A 21,024-nucleotide genomic window follows, 5' to 3' on the forward strand; every position below is an offset into this window, starting at 1 on the left:
GATACCCCCTCCAAGTAGTCTGGTCACTTCCTTTGATTGGAATCGACTAGCAGGATGTCGTCTTCCTTCTTATGTGCCTTTCTAGATCATAATACAAATTTGTAATATGATTGTACCTGGCACAATTATATATGAAGGTCCATTTGTGAGTATCCTTTCCTTCATTTCTTGGAAAGCGCTTGATTCACTGCCACGTGTTCCTGTTACCCAAAATCTATTGGCTTTTAAGAGAGGAACCAGTCAACCATTAGGGATCCTTCCTTAGTTGCCTATTACTTTGAGAGAAAAAATTGTTTATGTCAATGTGATGGTAGTCCTAGGCCCTTTAGATTACAATTTACTTCTTGGACATAACTATGTTTATGACATGGGAGCTATTGTTTCAACACTCTTTAGAGTGATGTGTTTCCTGGATGAAGGCATAATCGTCACCGTTGATGAGCTTTCATTTCCCGGTCTAAATATGGCTTCCAGTCAACCATCTTCCCTAAATGGTCATTTTGTACCAATGGTATCTTCCCCACCACATGTAAGTTATGTGGAAACCCATTCCATGCCTACATCAATCGACGACCAATTCCGTGATGTTATACGTGGTGTGCTAGGGACATTGGAACCAGATATCTTTAATGGATTCCTTGCTATGTATCCCTTCCAGAGCATTGTTCTCCCATCAACTAATAACCTCTTGGAGGTCATGACATCTTATGGGTCGTGATCAAAGGGTATGATGATAGTTCTTTGTCTTGTGTCGACATCATTAAAAAATAAAACAAGGAATATGAGAATAGTTCCTAGACTTGTGTCAACCTCGTTAAAAAATGAAACAAAGGGCATGAGGATAGTTCTTTGTCTTTTGTCAACCTCATTAAAAAATGAAACAAGGAATATGAGGATAGTTCCTATTCTTGTGTCAACCTCATTAAAAAATTAAACAAAGGGTATGATCATAGTTCCTTGTCTTGTGTCAAGCTCGTTAGAAAATGAAACAAGGAATCAGAGCATAGTTCCTTGTATTATGTTAAGCTCATTAAAAAATGAAACAAGGAATTTGAGCAGAGTTCCTTGTCTTGTGTCAAGCTCATTAAAAAATAAAACAAGGTCCCCTAGAGAAAAGTTCCAATTCGAGTCTTTGATTAGATTTGTAAAATCCTAGTTGAGTCTTTCACTTTATCTCATAAATGAACCTTCATTCCATCCACATGATAGCCACGAGTAGTCTATTTAGGTGAATGTAATGAAGATTGGGGGGCATGCACCTTGAATTAAGTCATCATGCTGGGCGCATGTAAACCAATCTCAAGCATAGTTTTTCGTTTCAAGCTTGTGTAAAAATGAAATTGAATCCAAGCATAGTTTTTCATTTCAATCTTGTGTAAACATGAAATTGAATCCAAGTATAGTACCTTATGGTTCAAGCTTGTGTAAAAATGAACCCATCTCCATTTTAAACCTTGTGATTGCCATTCTATCAGCCCCTTCCATCAGATGAGCCTTAGTTTTTTCTTCTTCCATCGTCAGTATCTGCTTGGTCAAACATACGCTTTCACTTGGTTGTTTTACCCTTTTTGAGGAATAGTTGCAATGAGTGGTCTTATTAGCCAGCCTCTTCACATAAATCAACATGTTTTGAGAAGTTACAACATCACCAGAACCAGTTTCTATCCTAAACACCACTTATTCCTCAATACGAAGTCCTCTTTCAGCTCTTTTCAAACTCTCGAAATATGAAAATATTGTCGAGTGCTTGTCCTTTTCAGCTCGTTAATGGATTGGGAACGACATCTACTTAGTATAAGTTTAACCCTTTTCTGGACTGAGATAGATTATTTACGAAAAAGGAACACGTTGATCCAACACGGTCAATAGGCTCTCTCTTGTATTGTTTTACGCTTTTTCAGACTTGAGAGATAAATATACAAAAAATAACTGGTGGAGTTTTCTTTTTGTCCCTTTTCAAACTCTCTAAACATGAAAAGGACCAAGTTAGCATTGTCGTTAGACTCGTTAAAACATCACATAGTGATGGATTCACCTAAAGGGTGGAATTATACAACAAGCATATGTTATCCTCCTAAAGATTGATAAAGATAAAGGGGTATTGGTCAACAATGATTGGGGAAATTGGGAAAACGGGTAAACCACTTTATGGCAGCAGGTCGCTCTGGAACATGACAATTTCACTTCATCACTAAGACTATTTAGGTTGGGTTATTTTCTTGATGGTCATCATACCTTAGTCTATCATACCATCCATTACTTTTCTTTTGGGTCAATGCTTCCAATCCATTTAGTGTCGCTGACATGTTCAAGAGAAGTCACTCATTTTGAAATTCATCCTTTGCAATAATCGTAAGCCTTCATTTTCATGACTGCCATTCCTGAACCTTGTGTCGTCAGTCACATTCCATCTCCAAAAATCATTACACTCATTTCATGTTGTTGATGTGGGATACATGAAGGCCCTTCTACAACGTGTTGCTTCTTGTTGACATCAGCACATTATCCAAAAATTTGACTTAAAAACACCCCTTCAGTACCTTGAGACTTGCATACATCAATGGTAGGTTTCTCACTTCTAGAAATAGGTTAACATCATTGGCCTTCAACCGAAAGACTTTTTATGGTGTTCGACATCAAAGCATCCATTCACACCATGTAGAATGTACTGCAGTACCTTGAGGATCATTATCATTATCGGTGATTTCTCTTGTGTCTGTTAATGGCTTACATCATTAGCTGGTAATCAGAGAATGTCTTCCCATGTTCAACTTCAGATCATATATTCGCATGGTTACACTCGCACTTGAGCAAATGATTCAATGAGATAGAAGACCTTGGATATAGTTTCATCCATCTGGGCTGTGATTTCAGGAATTGTACCAAATCATCCATACAATGGCTTTACATTGATGGTCATCCTATCATGGGTCTATATCTGTAGACGACTATCTATGTACTTGTAATGAAAGTTTATATGTTGAGCATGGGTAAGCCTTCCCTCAGCAATTCATGAGAAAAAATCAAAAGATCATGATATTATGTATTATAACCGATGCAGGTCACCATCCACTTCGAAACGTCCTCATCACATCATAACGCATATCACTCAACATTAATATTTTTGACTTCAAGCTTTAGGGGGCACTGTTATAGATGCATTTGGTCACATTACTGCCATAATTCAGATCATGACTATTGGGGCTCATCAAACCCTAACTCGGTTGCTACATGCCCTAGATAAGTCAACACTTTGAATGCCTCCTTCCCTTAGAGTTTCTTGGCCTTAATCCCTCCAAAAATTCCTCCTTGAGGAACCAGCACAACCTTAGATAGGGGTAAGTGCACTTTAGTGCAGGTAGACCCATGTCAGGGTGCTTTCCAGAGCACTTACGCCCACTTTAACCTGCGCTAGGAAATATTGAGAAAAATCACATAGGGTTCTGGGAATATTCTTATCTTCTAGAGCCATCTAGAAGATTACCCCACTTATCATCTCCTATGAGCTCGAAAATGGATGAGGAATGAGTTAATTAACCTCCTATCCTCTCATCCCTTCCTCCATGGAAACTAACTCTAAATTTAGAAGGCCATTCAATACCCTCATTTATGACTAAACCACCATCATTTACCTATAACTTGAGCACTCATCTATGTGATCAGGGGCTAGACTTCGAGAATTTGTAAGGAGATACTATTGGTGTGAGGATTGAGATTGTAAGCAAGTATTGTTATGTTGTCAGAGAGCTATGGTATTAATGTGATGTTGGTTGGAACCCAAGCTCAAAGAGTGACAATGGATTAGACTTCATGGTTGTAATTCTTCATTCTACTTAATAAAGTTGTTTACACCTTTTCCCATATTCGTTTCTCTATGTGTGATGATTATATGTGTAAACGCTCCAGATTTCATTTGCTTATAGTAGATAGATCTCTTGCTTTGATTTGTTTTTTTCCTCTGTTTATGATTGCATGTACTTGCCAAGCGAGTTATGTTCGAGAAGGAGTAATGGGAGCCAAACAAAGGAGACAAAGGGAAAGTGAAAGATAAAAAGTAGGTCCCTTGTCTTATTTATCTTCTATAGAAAAAGGTTAAGCACTTTAGATATGTTGTTCTATATGTAGCTACCCATCTAGGGACATTGTATTTATCTGTAGATGTAAAATTCCACATAACAAAGAGGAGCCACATCTAGTATGGGGGCCCGGCTGCCACCATGATTGTTTTCTACTCTTGGTCATCAAATGAGAAGGCACCAGAGTGGGGTGGGAATGAAGTGCTCATGCACTGAGACAAAATCAGATGAAGATTGACAAATTTCAAAAAGAGGTTTAAACAAGTCACAACAACGATAAGAAGAGAAAAACGATGAGGGTGATTAGTGAGATAAAACCCCATCAAACGTAATAAACAGCAACATGTCAGAGGTCAATTGCATAGTAGTTCACAATTGGTCACTGACATAGCAAAGGACAAGTAAACAAAGATTCTAAAGTGAAACATACATGCAAACCATATGTATCAGTACATAACATATCACGTATACGAAGGCACTCATACAACTATGGTGAGGTACTAGACATCTAATACAACCACCATGAGTCAGCATGGGAATCATTGCAAAAGGAAAAAGAAAACATCTTATTAATATAGCTGCAATTTCAAATAGATATCATGCAACTGGTCAATACCCAGTACTAGAACACAGACTGTTCACACCGTCGCCCGGTGTCAAAACCCTAGCCTTGCTACAAACCCACTCTCCTAGCTACCAAGAGTTGAGTGGCCTTAGCTCTCAAGCATTAATCAACTATCTCTATTGGCCTCCTCCCAAGTGCTAAATTCCTTTTCAATGATGAATGAATGCACATTTATAGAGGTGAGGTGATTGTTCACCTACTGTGACCTTTGACCTACCCTCATGACAATTGAACTTCCTCACATCTCTCTCATGCATACCTCCTAGTACATGATCAATCGACCTCAACATAGTTGTTGGGACCATGATGAGAACATTTACATATTGATAGAAGAGAAAATGTGAGGAGAATAAAGGAGGGTTGCTAGAAACCCTAATGTTGTTGAATAGTCAAGATGAGCTACTAAATAGGGTTGTGATGCATTTGTTGTGTTGAATGTTGATTTGCCTACTATTGTTCCTGCCATCATGGTTGACACAATGCTTCGAGTATCTACATGGATCCAACGAGCTTGTTTGTCGACACCCTAATTGCATGGTTTCTTACAAAAACCCTAGCTTTCTCCATGAAAACCTTCCACCTACAAACAAATGACATTGGTCATACATACTTTTCAACAAAGAATGAATTAAATCATAAGTACTTGCTTGAAAGAAAAACACTAATTGGGACCCCTATATAGTCCCCTTCCATGTAATGGTGTTGTCAAAACAAGTGGCCTTTGCGGGGTTTTTTCTAAGCTTCGTCGATCATGTTTTCATCCATATATATATTATTATCCTTAGAACAAGTGTTGAATGCAACCTCGTCATCTTGCAATGTCAAAAAGCATAGCTCTTTTAAAACTAGATGTTGTTTTGTCATGTCTTTGGAAACTACAGTAACAAACTCTTTCACAACATCAACCCTGCAACACATACAACCATTGATTAATCATCAATATAAGTTTACTTTAATAAAACAAGTAGAAAATATTATAAATAATAATAGGAAAAAATGTATGGCCCTGAGATACTATCATCAAGATGGCTCAGCCTTCCATAGCCCTTTATAATGGCTCTCAACATTCTTTGTATCACCCCTTTAATATGATTTTTGGGATGTATCCCAACGCATTGTTTGATATTGTATGTTTGTCGATGTATAATCCAACCCTTTGGATCAGTTAATTAGGCATTGAAAGTAGTGGGTTCCTCCTAATTTCATTATTCTACATTACAAAGAAAACATATTTGATGGGCATGGAGCTAGATATGTTTTCCTTCAGTTGCAAATCTGGTGACGTCGCACAGTCGCCATTTAATGGAGCTAACCTTTTTTGGAAGCAATGTTGGAGCCCTGAAATGCGACTTTGCGACCTACAATGTTTCTCCTATCACATTTCGTATAGGCAAGGTAGGTTGCATAGTCACAACGTAGTTCGGGTCGCATTTTCAGGTCATGGTGTTGGGGCCTCTATTGCAATCTTGCAACCTAAAGGAAGGTCACATAGTCGCAAAAGAGGGAGGCTCACAGAGATCATGAGATTTTTCAAGTGTGGTTTTGTGACCTTGGAGAGGGGTCGCAGAGTCGCAATACATATAGGTCGCAAATCCTCGCTGCATGAATGAGGCTTATAACTACAATTTTGCGACTTGGAGATAGTCTAGTCACAGATGTGAAGGGCTAAACTTAACCCATGCATAGACTTAGCAACAACTCCAGCTCTTCTGATTAAAGGAACAAGGATCTACTTGATGTTTCTAAGTTCAATGTAGCACAGACTACAATGTTCAAGCCTTTTCTCTACTCAGAGATCAACTTTAATTGTTGGGGATGCTGATATGGTTGCCTAGGTAACATCACCAAAAGTCTTCCCTAGTACAAGCAAGGTTTCCATAGCACAAACATAGCAACAACTCTAGCTCTTCTGATTAAAGTAACAATGATTTTCTTGATGTTTCTAAGTTCAATATAGCACAAACTACAACGTTCGAGCCTTTTCTCTGCTCAAAGGTCAACTTTAATTGATGGGGATGTCGATATGGTTTCTTAGGTAACATCACCAAAAGTATTCCCTAGCACAAGCATGGTTTCCATAGTAATAGTGAGGTGGTAGTTAATCCCACTTTGAAGTAACCGAGGGAGCAATGGAAGTACGACTATGCAAATATTCTGTGTGAAGATTCCACTTCTTTCAACCAGAATACTAATAATATCAACAGATATAGAATGATCTCCCATCTTTCTCATAGCATCAATAGCACTTTTCAAGTCATTCCTTTGCCAAAATCTCCTTATCACCTGCAACTTAGTCAAGCGAGCTTGAAGAATGCTTGTAAACGTGTGGTGTCATTGCATGAGCTCTTCTATAACACTACTGTCATTACAAACTGTCATGTCGCTTTCTGAAGTCCCATGGCTTCCTTTGTATAGGTCGCATATGTAGGGGAGAGACATTAATAGAGACTGTGGGAGAGATCACAGCTGGATACTGCAACTAGTAAGTAGAATTGTGACCCATAGATAGGAATGTGACTCATATAGATGGTCGAATAGTCGCAATTAGGCCAGGTCACATTTTCGAACTAGAGTGTTGTAGCTCAAACTGCGATTTTGTGACCAGCCTAGTCGCAAATCTATTGAGAGATCGCAGTTCTTGCTCACCCAATAGGTCACATTACCTTATTTGGTTAGCAGAGTGTGACTTGCCCTAATTTTCCAATGCATCATGGGTTCCTCCATTGCTTAGTTTTCTTCGTGGAATGATTGCCAATGCACTCCATATTCCATTATTCGTTGAGATGGGGATTATGATGTGGTATGCACCGAATGTGCTCGTTTGACACCTAAATGTATGTAGTATCATCACGCCTTTCATAAAGGTTCACATTGTGCCCACCATATTGTTGGCATTATGTTTCTGGTATGGCTATATGTTACAGGTGTTGTACTTGATGACAACCCCCATGGCAAGGCTCTCAATATATTGAAAATTAAGAAGTACGCATGAGATCAGTTCAGAAAGTGCGTACCCACAGGTACACCGTGAAAGGACCGCGGCCTGATACGCAGATAAGCCGTCCAGGAGGTGCGTACCCCAGTGCACACATTTCAAGGCAAAGAAAAGCACACGTGGGGTTTTCTTATGTTTAACTAGCTGACGGTATTTGTGTTTCTATGGTTTTGGCTCATGGTATTGATCCATGATTTTCGGAGGAGCTTGCCTATATAAAGCAAAGGAGATCACTTGGCTAAGCATCTTTTGCAATTGAATATCTTAAGATCTGAAATATTGGGTTATGGTCTTAAAAGCTTGATCTATATGAAGTTGAAAGTGAATCTGTGATCTGTCGAGCGCATGATCAGATCTGGGCATCTGAGCATCTGTGCCACTCTGGTGGACTGCCTATTCAGCCGTAATCAGAAGTACGCAGGTGTTTAACAGGAGAACGGCGTGGGTACGCAGAGCAGAAACAGAAGATCTGCGTGGGTACGTAGAGCAGAAACAGAAGAACTGCGTAGGTACGCAGAGAAGAAACAGGAGATCTACGTGGGTACGCACAGCAGAAACAGGAGACCTGCATGGGTACGCAGAGCGACGAAGGTTCAGGTGCGTACACACAGTAACTATACGCAGCGCGAGAGTATCTATGGGCGCATACCTGCAGCAACAGTACGCGGCGTAGTAGTGTCTCTGGGTGCATACCTGCAGTAACAGTAAGCAGCGCGGTTGAAGAAATAGTGCGTAGACATGCAGTGTGGTAGAAGGGTCTCTACGGGTATATGAAGGGGAGCAGAAGGTGAGGTGCGTACACACGTAGACCAGAGAAAGAAGAACTGCGTATTTGTCTTAAGACATTTTGTTTGGCTATATTTTTTTGTTGATAAAGTGTTCTGGGTTTGGTTCTATTATTATTGATCTGGTTACTACAGTTGACTGGGTGATTTTCTTATACTTGATGATCATTTGATGCTTATGGATCTAGTTTGAAAATTTATGAAAAGTGGTCCTTCCAGGAGAGACTGGAAAACGAGAGAGAGAGTTGTAGCTCTCTGCAGGTTGCAGCCTACGTACTGGTAAAGGACTGCACCAGTAAAAAACCATTGTAAAAGGAGTTTCTAATTTGAAAGAAGATAGAGACATATTGCAGCAGGTGGTTTTCACCCACATTGGGTTTCCACCTTACATCTTGTGTTCTTTGGTGTGACTATCTGTTTTCTTTGTTCATGATCATTATGGTACTGACATGCAAAAATAATTCAAAGAACAAATAAGGAAGATTTATTAAAAGAATTAGATAATACTGATTCACCCTCCCCCTCTCAGTATTATTTTCAACACATATGGCATATTATGTGTATAGTCCCACAATGTGTCATTCATGACTTGCTAGGCTTTGTGGTGATCCTTTATGCATGGTTTATCAATAGCCATTAATATATGTGTGTGTTCTAGTACTCGGGCACGTGGCACGATTCTAATTTAATAAAAGTGTCATTTGGTATGTATTTAATGCCACTCCCTTTATGTTCTTTGATTAATAGTGTATTGAGAATGAATCAAGGAGTGTGATAGTCTTAGTATACAACATTTTGACAGGCCTCTTGTTGTTGAGCTCCAGTCACCATCTAAGCAACAAATTCAACATTGTATCATTGAAACATTAGCTCACTCATTCCATGTAATGTTTTGTTGGCACTATCCATGCATTCTCTTGACATCGACCTTTTCTAACATGAGATATATGCAACAACAATTTTCGATTAGTCAGTCCATTATGAATCTCCCTAACATCTCCTTGGTATCCACCCAAATATATATTAAAAGAACAATTCACTTCACGTGAATGTTGGTTAGTTGTCCCCATGCGTTGTCTTATAATTGCAGCTTTCAAAGTATGTGCTTCATTAACCATGGCATTGTTTACCTTTCGCATTGCAAATATTGTTCCATAATATATGAGCATAACATTCAACAAGCCATTGATCTTTACTTTTGAGGACAATGTCATCAAAGTCGCTTGAAGTGAGCTCTATTTATGAGTTGGATGAACTTTTCTTATTTGATCCAGTCTTCCCATTTAGCCGGTCTTTAACAATAGTTTTCAACTGCTGAATTGCAAATTCGGTTGTTGGTTTTGCATCGTTTTCTCCTTGATAGTCTAATGGGGGATTTCCAGGAGTAAATACCTTAATGGTTGGAAATCCCTTGATTCTGTATTCCATGGTGAAAAAACTCAACAAGGACACTCTTGTCAGAGTTTAGAACCTGTGGTGCCCATACAATATCTCTTATGCTCCATTTAAATCCCTGCAAAGAAAAATGGATAAATAATTAAAACTATGAAAATAATTTCATCTGGAGGTGATAGTAAAAAATTGCAACTAAATTATACGAGTAAAACAAGAGGTGCTCGAAACCAAAAATCAACACAACATTTAGGCACCTTACCGGACTTATGAATTGCAAGTAATTTATGTGATGCAAAAGCAATGGTGCAGCTATAGATTCAAGGGCGCAGAGTAAGATGGAAATTTGAGGAATCTTAATGCACTCGAGGGGAGGAGGACCAAGACAAAGCAGGGTTACTGTCATGATGCATTATCACAAACCCTTATGCATATGTGTGATCATGCTTCGAGGTGAGTGGTGGGGTACCCAAAATTTTGAATATGCCCAAAAATTTGGGTGGTGTTGTAGTGGCTACAACAATTGGCGAACCACTGGTAGAATCCAGTATCTCTGTCAACACCCCTGTAGTAGTCCGAGTGCGAATAATGATGCAAGGGAATATTGAACAAACGCTATGGGTACCTCTTGCATGGCCACGACCTTTGCATATATGCCTTCCCTCGTGCCTCAGCTAGGTCTTGCTAGTCAGTAAACACCCCATTGACAGTTCACACATGCCGATAGTTGATGATGATGCAAAGAACAGGGTAGAGGGCTTATTGTATTTATAATTTTAAAAGTATGTTTATGGTGTTGCTCCACTACCAGCGGGCTTGGACAGTACTGCGGTGGAGTCACTTCAAGAAATAACAAATGTTGCTTCACTGCCAGCGAGCCTAGTCAGTACCTCGGTGGAGTCATTGCATTACCTCTCTGTGCATGCAACCTTTCTTGATCCTTTATCCTTTATTTGGTTTCATTTTATTTTACCTGCGAATTTGCACTTATTTTTGGGCATTCATTGCGCCAATGTGGATGAGGGATCCCGACTTATTTTACAAGTAAGAGAGGTTGTTTCTTATTTGACATAAACTAAGAGATATCTTGATTTAGGTTTGCCCTAATTTCAAGATTTCACATCTCATTTGTAGTCAGCAAGTAAAAAAGAACACCGGTCATTAAAACAGTCAAGACCACATTGGGCACTAGGTTTAGGTTATGGGAATAGGTCATTTAAATAGATTAGGCTTCCCCATGAGCATTTTGTTCATATTTTCTCTGTTAATAAATTTGACTCGTAGGAGAGATATTCAAGATGCAAATTTGATGACTGGCTCTAAGAGAGGCTACCTATTGGCGTAACCATCACATCTTCACACAATCATAGGGCTAGGGTTTTAGTTCTAGGGCCAGGTGACCAGGAAACTCTCCTAGGGTTTACAAACCGGTGTGAAGAGGTCGAAGCAATGCACTTGGAGTAAGAGCCAAAGGTGTGAGAAAGCTATTCATGGACCCACAACTTTGGAATCTTCAGGTTCATGAAGGCTCATGCAGCGACATGCAACATAGGTGAAAATTCCAGGTTAGGTCAAAGGTGAGTGTGTGCCAAGCGAGAAGGCAAGTGTATGATGCAATGCAACAGCCACGGTTAATGACCCAATGTAATGCTATGTGTAGAAGAGATCAACTAATTTCCATTAAAGGACCAATGCAATGCGTATGCAGAGATTTCATAAATGCAATTCAACAACAAACAAATGCAAGGACATGAGTGTAGAAGAAACAAGCAGGGAACTAACTACCTATAGTAAAGAAAATGAAACATGACAAATTTAAATCATAAGAAAATTCTAATAAGTCAAGTAATAAGTAAAGCTAAAGCCTAACTAGTCTAAACCTTAAATCCTAAATTAACCAAAGCATAGATTGGGTTATGTGAAATCAAACTTCCAATGCAGCCACAACAGGAGTTCCCAACTTGTAAAAACAAATATGAGAGAAATTAGAATTTGTGGGAAGAGTTGTGAAAAAGATAGCATGTTTACCTATAAATCATGCACAACAGAAAGAACACCTTGTCCACTTATAGGGAAACATGTCAGAGAAGACCTTTCAAGACAAACTGCAACCCAATCCTGGTAAACCGAACCAGAAGCATGAGATTTATAGTCATCCAGCCATAACATACATTCGTTTATGCTTAACCCTAAATCCAATGCAAGGCAAGATGTTGTCGGCTAGTAAAGGAATATGCCACATTAATGCAATAAGCCACCCTATCATGATGTAGAAGATGATCAACCTGATAACCCTAAAAAGTGGGGCCTCTGTTGGGTGTAACTCAGATCCCTAAGGATTCAAACACATAAACCCTAATTTCAAAAACCCTAGTTTGAAATTTTTCATGAACTGCGTTAAGGACGTGAGGACCTAACATAACCAGCAGTGGAAGTTGAAGTGCCTCATTGTCCTAGCTAAACTCTGAACCTTCAAATGACACACCATCTAATATTGGTAGCTTTGAAAGATTTTTAGACGGGTGTATATGGTTATTGTTGGTTGTGAACGGACACCTATCAGTGAAAATATTGTCGATGGGATTCATTGTTTGAATATTTATAGATCGATAGCTCAACAAATGAGACTCTTTAGATTCCCGAGAATGAACTGAATCAACTGCAAGAGTGTTAGCCAAAGGGGAGATCACACAATTGGCCCATTTCCATATAGGAGATTGAAAGGTTTCATTTGATTGCACATATTGACAAATTGTATTGACTGGGAGACAATCAAAAATATTTGAGACAGTGGCCAGAACACTTCCTTTAGCAAACAAATTAGGATATAGATGTTGATGTGCATCAGTTGAAATGTGATGGAAATATGTTCTTAGAGAGACATTGCTCGAACCAGAGGGTTTCCAAGATGAGCTCGCATCTGGTGGGATGATGCTGAGAGAAGCGTGATGTGCAGAAACCCTAATTTGACTTGGTTCAGGGGTCTCATCGAGAACGTGAGAACCTCACCTAACCATCAACGGAAGCTGAAGTGACTCAACTTCCTAATGAGTCCCTAAACATTTCAAAGGTTGGTTAGAAAATTATAGTGGCTTTGTAGGATAACCAGACGGATAGATAGGATAATCACCAAAGGCAAGAGCAAATATAATTCTAGTAAAATGAAAATCTGCTAAAACCACATGTTTGATCAAGTTGGGTGTCTCATACATAAGGCTCTTTTGGGCTTGGGGGTGAAGCAGGATGAATGAGGGAACCAAATTGAGCTAGGTGAGATGTAGGGCCCTCTTCCTCACGTGTTAAAGACTACAAGTGGAAAATATCAGGCATAAGGGATTTAGACTCTCCATCCTTTGACTCTGAAACCTCACCCCCATGCACGTGATTGCAATCAATGCCAGCAAGATAAATATATGAATGATATGAATGAACCACTAATGCAGTAGACCCATAGACTAAATGAGGGTAATATGGATGCAAAACATCAAATTAAGGAGTACTGATTGGACCCAGACTCACATCCTGCTCATTTACGATCGCCAAAGAGAAAGATAGATTTATAGGCCAGATACGTTTCGTGGATTTGATAAGGAAGTCAACATTACTTGAGACAATACCAACACCATCATGCACATTTGAATGAGATCCTGAGATATAGTGCAACATATGCTGAATGTACTTGATCGGAACAGATGTTATGTGATTTTCAGATTCAAAACCAAAAGAATGAAAGAGGGATTTAGAGATGAGACCGTCAGATTTGTTTCCTAGAAAGCAATGTTCAATGTTTGAACCATCGATGGCCAGAATATTATTATGTAACAAGTCAATAGGAGGATGAGAAATCCCACAAACAGTACTCTCTTCCTCAAGGGTTTGAGGTTGTTCCAGATTCAAAGGGATAGCAAAAACAAGATTACGAGTAGAATCTGGATACTTTGTAATCTGCAAATTATGACCGTACTCATTTGAAAAGGAATAGTTCTAATTGAAAATGTTGTAAAGAAACGAGAACCAGTTGTTGAAAATTTATATTCAAATACACCCAGTAGACATCACTTTTAGGAAATTCAAAGCGAAGATGCACATATCTTAAAAAAAATCCTCTAAATATTCCTCAGGTTTCATCCTAAGCTCATTTATCCTCTTTAACACATCTTGAAAATTGAACCTATCAACTTCTTGTTGGAGCTTACCAACGACTTGCTCAAACAAATGATTGGACATTGCTGGTAATTTGTGGCACCATTACTCGGTGTGAACTTCAAGGGTGAGGGAGAAAACCGCACAAGAAAACTCTTCATCATCAATGTCAAAAGATTCACAAAACTTAAGGAAGTGAGAAATGTCCTTGATTAAAGGTGTTCCATCCTCACCATCAAACTTTAATTGAGACAAGTGATGGAGTTGCTCCTCGGGGATGGAAAATAGAAAAATAGACAAGCCAGAGAAACACCTCGGGAGCAAGATTCTAGTCGGAGCCATTAATATATATGAGACTAAACTCCAAGCTCCAAGGGCTCTACCTGTCATTTAGCCCTCCTTCTAGTGCCAATTTGTTGACGAGCCAAAATGTACCGCCAACATCTAAGGGGTCTCATCGGTGTAAAGTCCCAATTAGTCTTCACACCATTTGGAATAAGAGCCCCATTCGATATGTGGGCCGAGTTGCAACCATGATTGTTTTCTGCTCTTGGTTATCAAATGAGAAGGTGCCAAAGTGGGGTGGGAATGAAGTGCTCAGGCAGCGAAACAAAATCAGACCAAGATTGAAAAATTGCATAAACAGGTTTAAACAAGTCACAACAATGATAAGAAGAGATAAATGATGAGGGCGATTAGTGAGCTAAAACCCCATCGGACATAATAAACAGGAACATGCTGGAGGTCAATTGTGAAGTAGTTCACAATAGGTCACCGACATGGAAAGGAACAAGTAAACACAAATTCTAAAGTGAAACATACATTCAACCACTATGTATGAGTCCATAACATCTCGCGTATATGAAACTACTCATACAACTATGGTGAGGTACTAGACAGCTAATACAACCACCATGAGTAAGCATGGGAATCATTGCAAAAGGAAAAAGAAAACATCTTATTAATATTGCTGCAACTTCAAATACATATCATGCAACTGGTCAAAACCTAGTAGTGGAACATGGACTCTTCATACTTTCTCCCAATGTCAAAACCCTAGCCCTACTGCAAACCCACTCTCCTGGCTACCAAGAGCTGAGTGGCCTTAGCTCTCATGCATCAATCAACTATATCTATTGGCGTCCTCTCAAGTGCTAAAGTCCATTTCAATGTGGCATGAAGGCACATTTATAGAGGTGAGGTGATTGTTCACCTACTATGACCTTTGACCTACCCTCATGACTCTTGAACTTCCTCACTGCTCTCTCATGCCTACTGCCTAGTACATGCTCAATCGACCTCAACATAGTTGTTCACACCATGATGAGAACATTTACATATTGATAGAGGAGAAAATGTGAGGACAATAAAAGAGGGTTGCTAGAAACCCTAATGTTGTTGCGAAGTCAAGATGAGCTACTAAACAAGGTTGTGATGCATTTGTTGTGTTTAATATTGATTTGCCTACTATTGTTCCTGCAATCATGGTTGACATAATGCTTCGAGCATCTACATGGATCAACCTAGCTTGTTTTTTGACACCCTAATCGCACAGTTTCATACAAAAACCCTAGATTTCTCCATTGAAACCTTCCACTTGCAAACAAATGACATTGGTCGTACATACTTTTCAACAAAGAATGATTTAAAGCATAAGTACTTGCTTGAAAGAAAAAAACTAATTGAGACCCCTGTATAGTCCCCTTCCATGTAATGGTGTTGTCAAAACAAGTGGCCTTTGCAGGGTTTTTTCTAAGCTTCCTCAATCATGTTATCATCCATATATCTATTATTATCCTTAGAACAAGTGTTGAATGCAACCTCGTTGTCTTGCAATGTCAAAAGGCATAGTGCTTTTAAAACTGGATGATGTTTTTCCATGTCTCTGGAAACTACAGTAACAAACTCTTTCACAACATCAACCCTGCAGCACATACAACCATTGATTAATCATCAATATAAGTTTACTTTAATAAAACAAGTAGCAAATATTACAAATAATAATAGGCAAAAATGTATGGCCCTGAGATACTATCATCAAGATGGCTCGACCTTCCATAGCCCTTTATAATGGCTCTCAACATTCTTTGTATCACCCCTTTAATATGCTTTTTGGGATGTATCCCAACGCATTGTTTGATACTGTATGTTTGTCGATGTATAATCCAACCCTTTGGATCAGTTAATTAGGCATTGAAAGTAGTGCATTCCTCCTGCTTTCATTATCTTATATTACGAAGAAAACATATTTGATGGGCAAGGAGCTAGATATGTTTTCCTTGGGTCGCAAATCTGGTGAGGTCGCACAGTCGCCATTTAATGGAGGTCACATTTTCTGGAAGCAATGTTGGAGCCCTGAAACACGACTTTGTGACCTGCAATGTTGCTCCCGTCACATTTCGTAAAGGCAAGGTAGGTTGCATAGTCACAACATAGTTTAGGTCACATTTTTAGGTCATGGTGTTGGGGCCTCTGTTGCGATCTTGCGACCTAAAGGAAGGTCACATAGTCGCAAAAGAGGGAGGCTCATAGAGATCATGAGATTTTTCAAGTGTGGTTTTGCGACCTTGGAGAGGGGTCGCAAAGTCACAATACATACAGGTCGCAAATCCTCGCTGCATGAATGAGGCTTATAACTATGATTTTGCGACTTGGAGATAGTCTAGTCGCAGATGTGAAAGGCTAAACTTAACCCATGCACAGACTTAGCAACAACTCCAGCTCTTCTGATTAAAGGAACAAGGATCTACTTGATGTTTCTGAGTTCAATGTAGCACAAACTACAACGTTCAAGCCTTTTCTCTGCTTAGAGATCAACTTTAATTGTTGGGGATGTTGATATGGTTGCCCAGGTAACATCACCAAAAGTCTTCCCTAGTACAAGCATGGTTTCCATAGCACAAACATAGCAACAACTCCAACTCTTCTGATTAAAGGAACAAGGATCTACTTGATGTTTCCAAGTTCAATGTAGCACAAACTACAATGTTCGAGCCTTTTCTCTACTTGAATATCAACTTTAATTGATGGGGATGTTGATATGGTTGCCCAGGTAACATCACCAAAAGTCTTCCCTAGCACAAGCATGGTTTCCATAGCAACAGTGAGGTGCCAGTTAATCTCACTTTGAAGTAACCGAGGGAGCAATGGAAGTACGACTATGCAAATATTCCACGTGAAGATTCCACTTCTTTCAACCAGAATACTAATAATATCAACAGATATAGAATGATCTCCCATCTTTCTCATAGAATCAATAACACTTTTCAAGTCATTCCTTTGCCAAAATCTCCTTATCACCTACAACTTAGTCAACAGAGCTTGAAGAATTCTTGTAAACGTGTTGATCCGGATTTAAACAGGAACACAACAAATTATAGAGATAACCATAAACATAGAGATGCAGCGGAAATAATACTTTATTTCATTAATGTAAAATACTGAAATATGCTTACAAACAGAATTGGAAATAAACCAGCTAGGGCGATGGTAGCTTATCTCTGAGAAGAGATGTGGCGGCTACATGCCTTTGGACTGTGTTATAATGAGGCTTGAAGGCCTATATATTGTTGAGAAACAATGGAAAACCCTTAACATTGCAAAGCCTAACCTAGAATATGAAACACCACATTGTGGGCCCCGTTTTGGGTAAGTTGGTACATCAATTTCCCAGGGTCATAACTTTGGCACCCGAACTCCGTTTGACGCGTACAATATCTCATTAGGAAGATCTATTCGAGAACTATAACTTTTGGAAGAGCAACATCTATCCATTGACCCATGTTGCTCCCTGATTTCCCAAAAAACGTCGTTTAGGGCCTCAAAACAGCTCCGGAAGTTCAGAACCCGAAAAACTGCTAAAAATAGTAAACTGTGTTGTAATTAAGGAAACAGAAAAACTAAAAGAGACAGATGTGGGGGTCAAAATGGGATAGGTGGGTGGCCACCAACTTCCACTTGGATCATTCCTCCCCCCTTAGGAAGCAATGGTCCCCATTGCATTGAGTTCCTCCATCAGATGAGGAAGTTGCCGCTGAAGTTTGTCCCTGGTGAGCTATTTTGCAATCTCTGATGTGTCTAGTAATGGTGGGAAGCATGGTCGACAATGGTATACATTGAACACTCGGTGCAAGCGAATGAATGGAGGAATGCTATGCTCCAAATAATTGTTTCCCACGGCCTTGGTAATGTTGTAAGACCATTTCGGAGTGGTTAGAGCTTTTGATGGGCTCTTGTAAGGTGTTCTTTCTGCAGATGCAACCAAAATTTTTTGCCCACCTGAAGCTTGTGTGGTACCCCTATGGGTGAGGAGAAGTTGTTCCTATGATTTTTCATGACCATATCCCTTTGCTGCTGCTACTGCATAGAGGAACCCTTCACAGGGTTCATGGATGTGGTGACAATCTTCCCCATACATTGGGAGCGAACCAGACAAAAAATAAATCTCCTTGTCTGTGAGATGAACTTGTTGCCTTTCTTGGTAGTGATCAAAGAGGTGGCAGTAGGTGGGGCCACCTCCAATATCATGTATAATGAATTACACAAAGAAATAATTACAGCATGAGGCCTTGACTCATACACAGCATGTCGCCTCCATAAGTATGGCTAGCCCAATAGTACATCATAGACATCCAGAGGTGTAACATCACATAATACCTCGTCTATGAAGGGCTTGATGTTGTAGGGAAGGCGGCACTACTGGCGAACTTTGACATCTCCTCCTTCATGACGCCACCCGATACTGTAAAATTGCGGGTTTGGTGTAGTCGGTAGGCCCAACCGCTTCACGACCTCTGCTGAAATGAGGTTCTTTTGGCTACCACTATCGCTAATGAGTTGCAGCGGCGAACCCTTCACCCACATCTGTGAGTGGAAAAGACGTTCCCCCTCCTATAGATCTTCAGGTTCATTCTTCTAGAGCTTGGCAATGGCAACAATGACATTGGGTTCCGCATCAATGATCTGTGTCCCTTTGCCATTCCCCTTGTCAGGTTCTGACTCAGGGTCAGAACATGCACCTGATTCTGAAGCCTTCAACTCGACCACCAATGACTTCTTCGTCCAACGCTCACTTGTGTTATGAGTGGGATTCTTTTGGAACTCACACCACTTTCCTGTGTCCTTTGACTTCATGGTGTTGTTCTTTTCTTGCGGCTTCGACGTGTTGTCTTGGGTCACCTTGCCTTGGCTTTCTCCTTTGGTCTTTGAATTTGCAGATCCGAAGTCTCGCTTTTTCTGTTTGAACTTTTTCTCAATTTTGACAATGCATCAGTACCCCATGCCAAGCGAGGAGATGTTCAGGAACTCCATCTCTTCCTGGATGTATCTGTGTAGGTAGCCACAGTATTTGAGTACCAAATGCAGCTCAGAGTCCTTGATACCCAACTATGTGCGAAGGGTATGAAAAATGTTTGAGAATTCCGGCACATCTTGGTCCCTTACCTGCCACAGTGTGGTCCATTTGATGTATTTGTCCTCATAGCTTTTGAAAGGGTAGTACTACTCCTTGACGGCATCCCGAAATGAATCAAAGTGGGTGTGGCTGAAAATAGTGAGCCCATACTTTCTTTCTTCTGCTTGCAGTAGGTTTCCCACCAGTCTTTGACGTGGGGGGCTACTTTCAAAATAATGAAGACAATCTTTTCCCAACTCTAAAATTCATGAACAGAAAAATACCCATCTAGTAGATTTAACCATTTATCTACGACATCTGCGTCTATTTGACCCTCGAAGATGGGGATTTCAAAATTAACTTGTACCTTAAATGGTGTGGTGTTTCCAGAGTAGCTGTTGGAAGCCGATGCATTGCCTCTGGGTAGTCACTGAAGGATCTGGGCAAAGTTGTCCATCATCGTGTTCCTTTATCGCTAGAGGGCTTCTTTGAGCAAGATTTTGATAGGATCTCCTGCCCCCTCTTTTTTATTTTCATCTGCCATGCGAGGCCATCGGGATTTACGAGGTTTCTCTTGTAAAGGTTCAATCAGTTCAAGCCCTAACTCCTTATATCCCAACCTCGTTGGGGACATGCAAAGAAAAATAGAGAAAAAGCAGACTGCTTTGATACCACTGATCCAGATTTAAATACGAACACAACATAATAAATAGATAACCATAAACATAGAGATGTAGTGGAAATAATATTTGATTTCATTAATGTAAAATACTGCTTACAAATAGAATTTGAAATAAACCAACTAGGGCGGTGGTAGCTTATCTCTAAGAAGAGATGTGGTAGCTACATGCCTCTAAACTGTGTTACAATGAGGCTCAAAGGCCTTTTTACTATTGAGAAATAATGGAAAACCCTTAACATCCCAAAACCTAACCCTAGAAAATGAAACGCCAAATTGTGGGCCCCGTTTTGGGTAACTTGGTAGATCAACTTCCCGGAGTTGTAACTTTGGCACCCGATCTTTGTTTGACGCGTACAATAACTCATTACAAAGATCTATCCAAGAACTATAACTTTGGGATGCGAAAAATTGGTCCATGGACCCATGTTGCTCTCAGATTTCCCAAAAAAACTTCATTTAGGGCCTCAAAACGGCTCCGGAAGTTCCGGATGCGGAAAACTACTAAAAATAGTAAATTGTGTTGTAATTAAGGAAACTGAAAAAATTGAAAGAGCCAGTTGTGGGGGTCCAAATGGGATAGGTGGGTGGCCACGAACATCCACCTAGATCACGTGTGGTGTAATTGCATGAGCTCTTCTATAACACTACTGTCATTACAAACTGTCATGTCACTTTTTGAAGTCCCATGGCTTCCTTTGTATAGGTCGCATCTATAGGGGAGAGGCGTTAATAGAGATTGTGGAAGAGATCACAGCTGGATACTACGACCAGTAAGTAAAATTGTGACCCGTAGATAGGAATGTGACTCATATAGATGGTTCAATAGTCACAATTAGGCCAAATCACATTTTTGGACTAGAGTGTTGTAGCTCAAACTGCGATTTTGTGACCATCCTAGTCGCAACTCTGTTGACAGATCGTAGTTCTTGCTCAC

General features: G+C 39.8%; 2 pseudogenes; both read right to left on the bottom strand.

Annotated features, from left to right (window-relative positions):
• Positions 1-6,346: 6,346 nt before the first annotated feature.
• On the bottom strand, positions 6,347-7,041 carry LOC149218563 (katanin p80 WD40 repeat-containing subunit B1 homolog KTN80.4 pseudogene; annotated as a pseudogene).
• A 9,637-nt stretch (positions 7,042-16,678) lies between these two features.
• Positions 16,679-20,718, bottom strand: LOC149218564 (katanin p80 WD40 repeat-containing subunit B1 homolog KTN80.4 pseudogene; annotated as a pseudogene).
• Between the last annotated feature and the right edge of the window lie 306 nt (positions 20,719-21,024).

Source organism: Pinus tabuliformis, chromosome Q (assembly GCF_031772625.1).
Source record: "Pinus tabuliformis cultivar Carrire ecotype Pingquan chromosome Q, CPIR1, whole genome shotgun sequence".
Lineage (NCBI taxonomy): Eukaryota > Viridiplantae > Streptophyta > Pinopsida > Pinales > Pinaceae > Pinus > Pinus tabuliformis.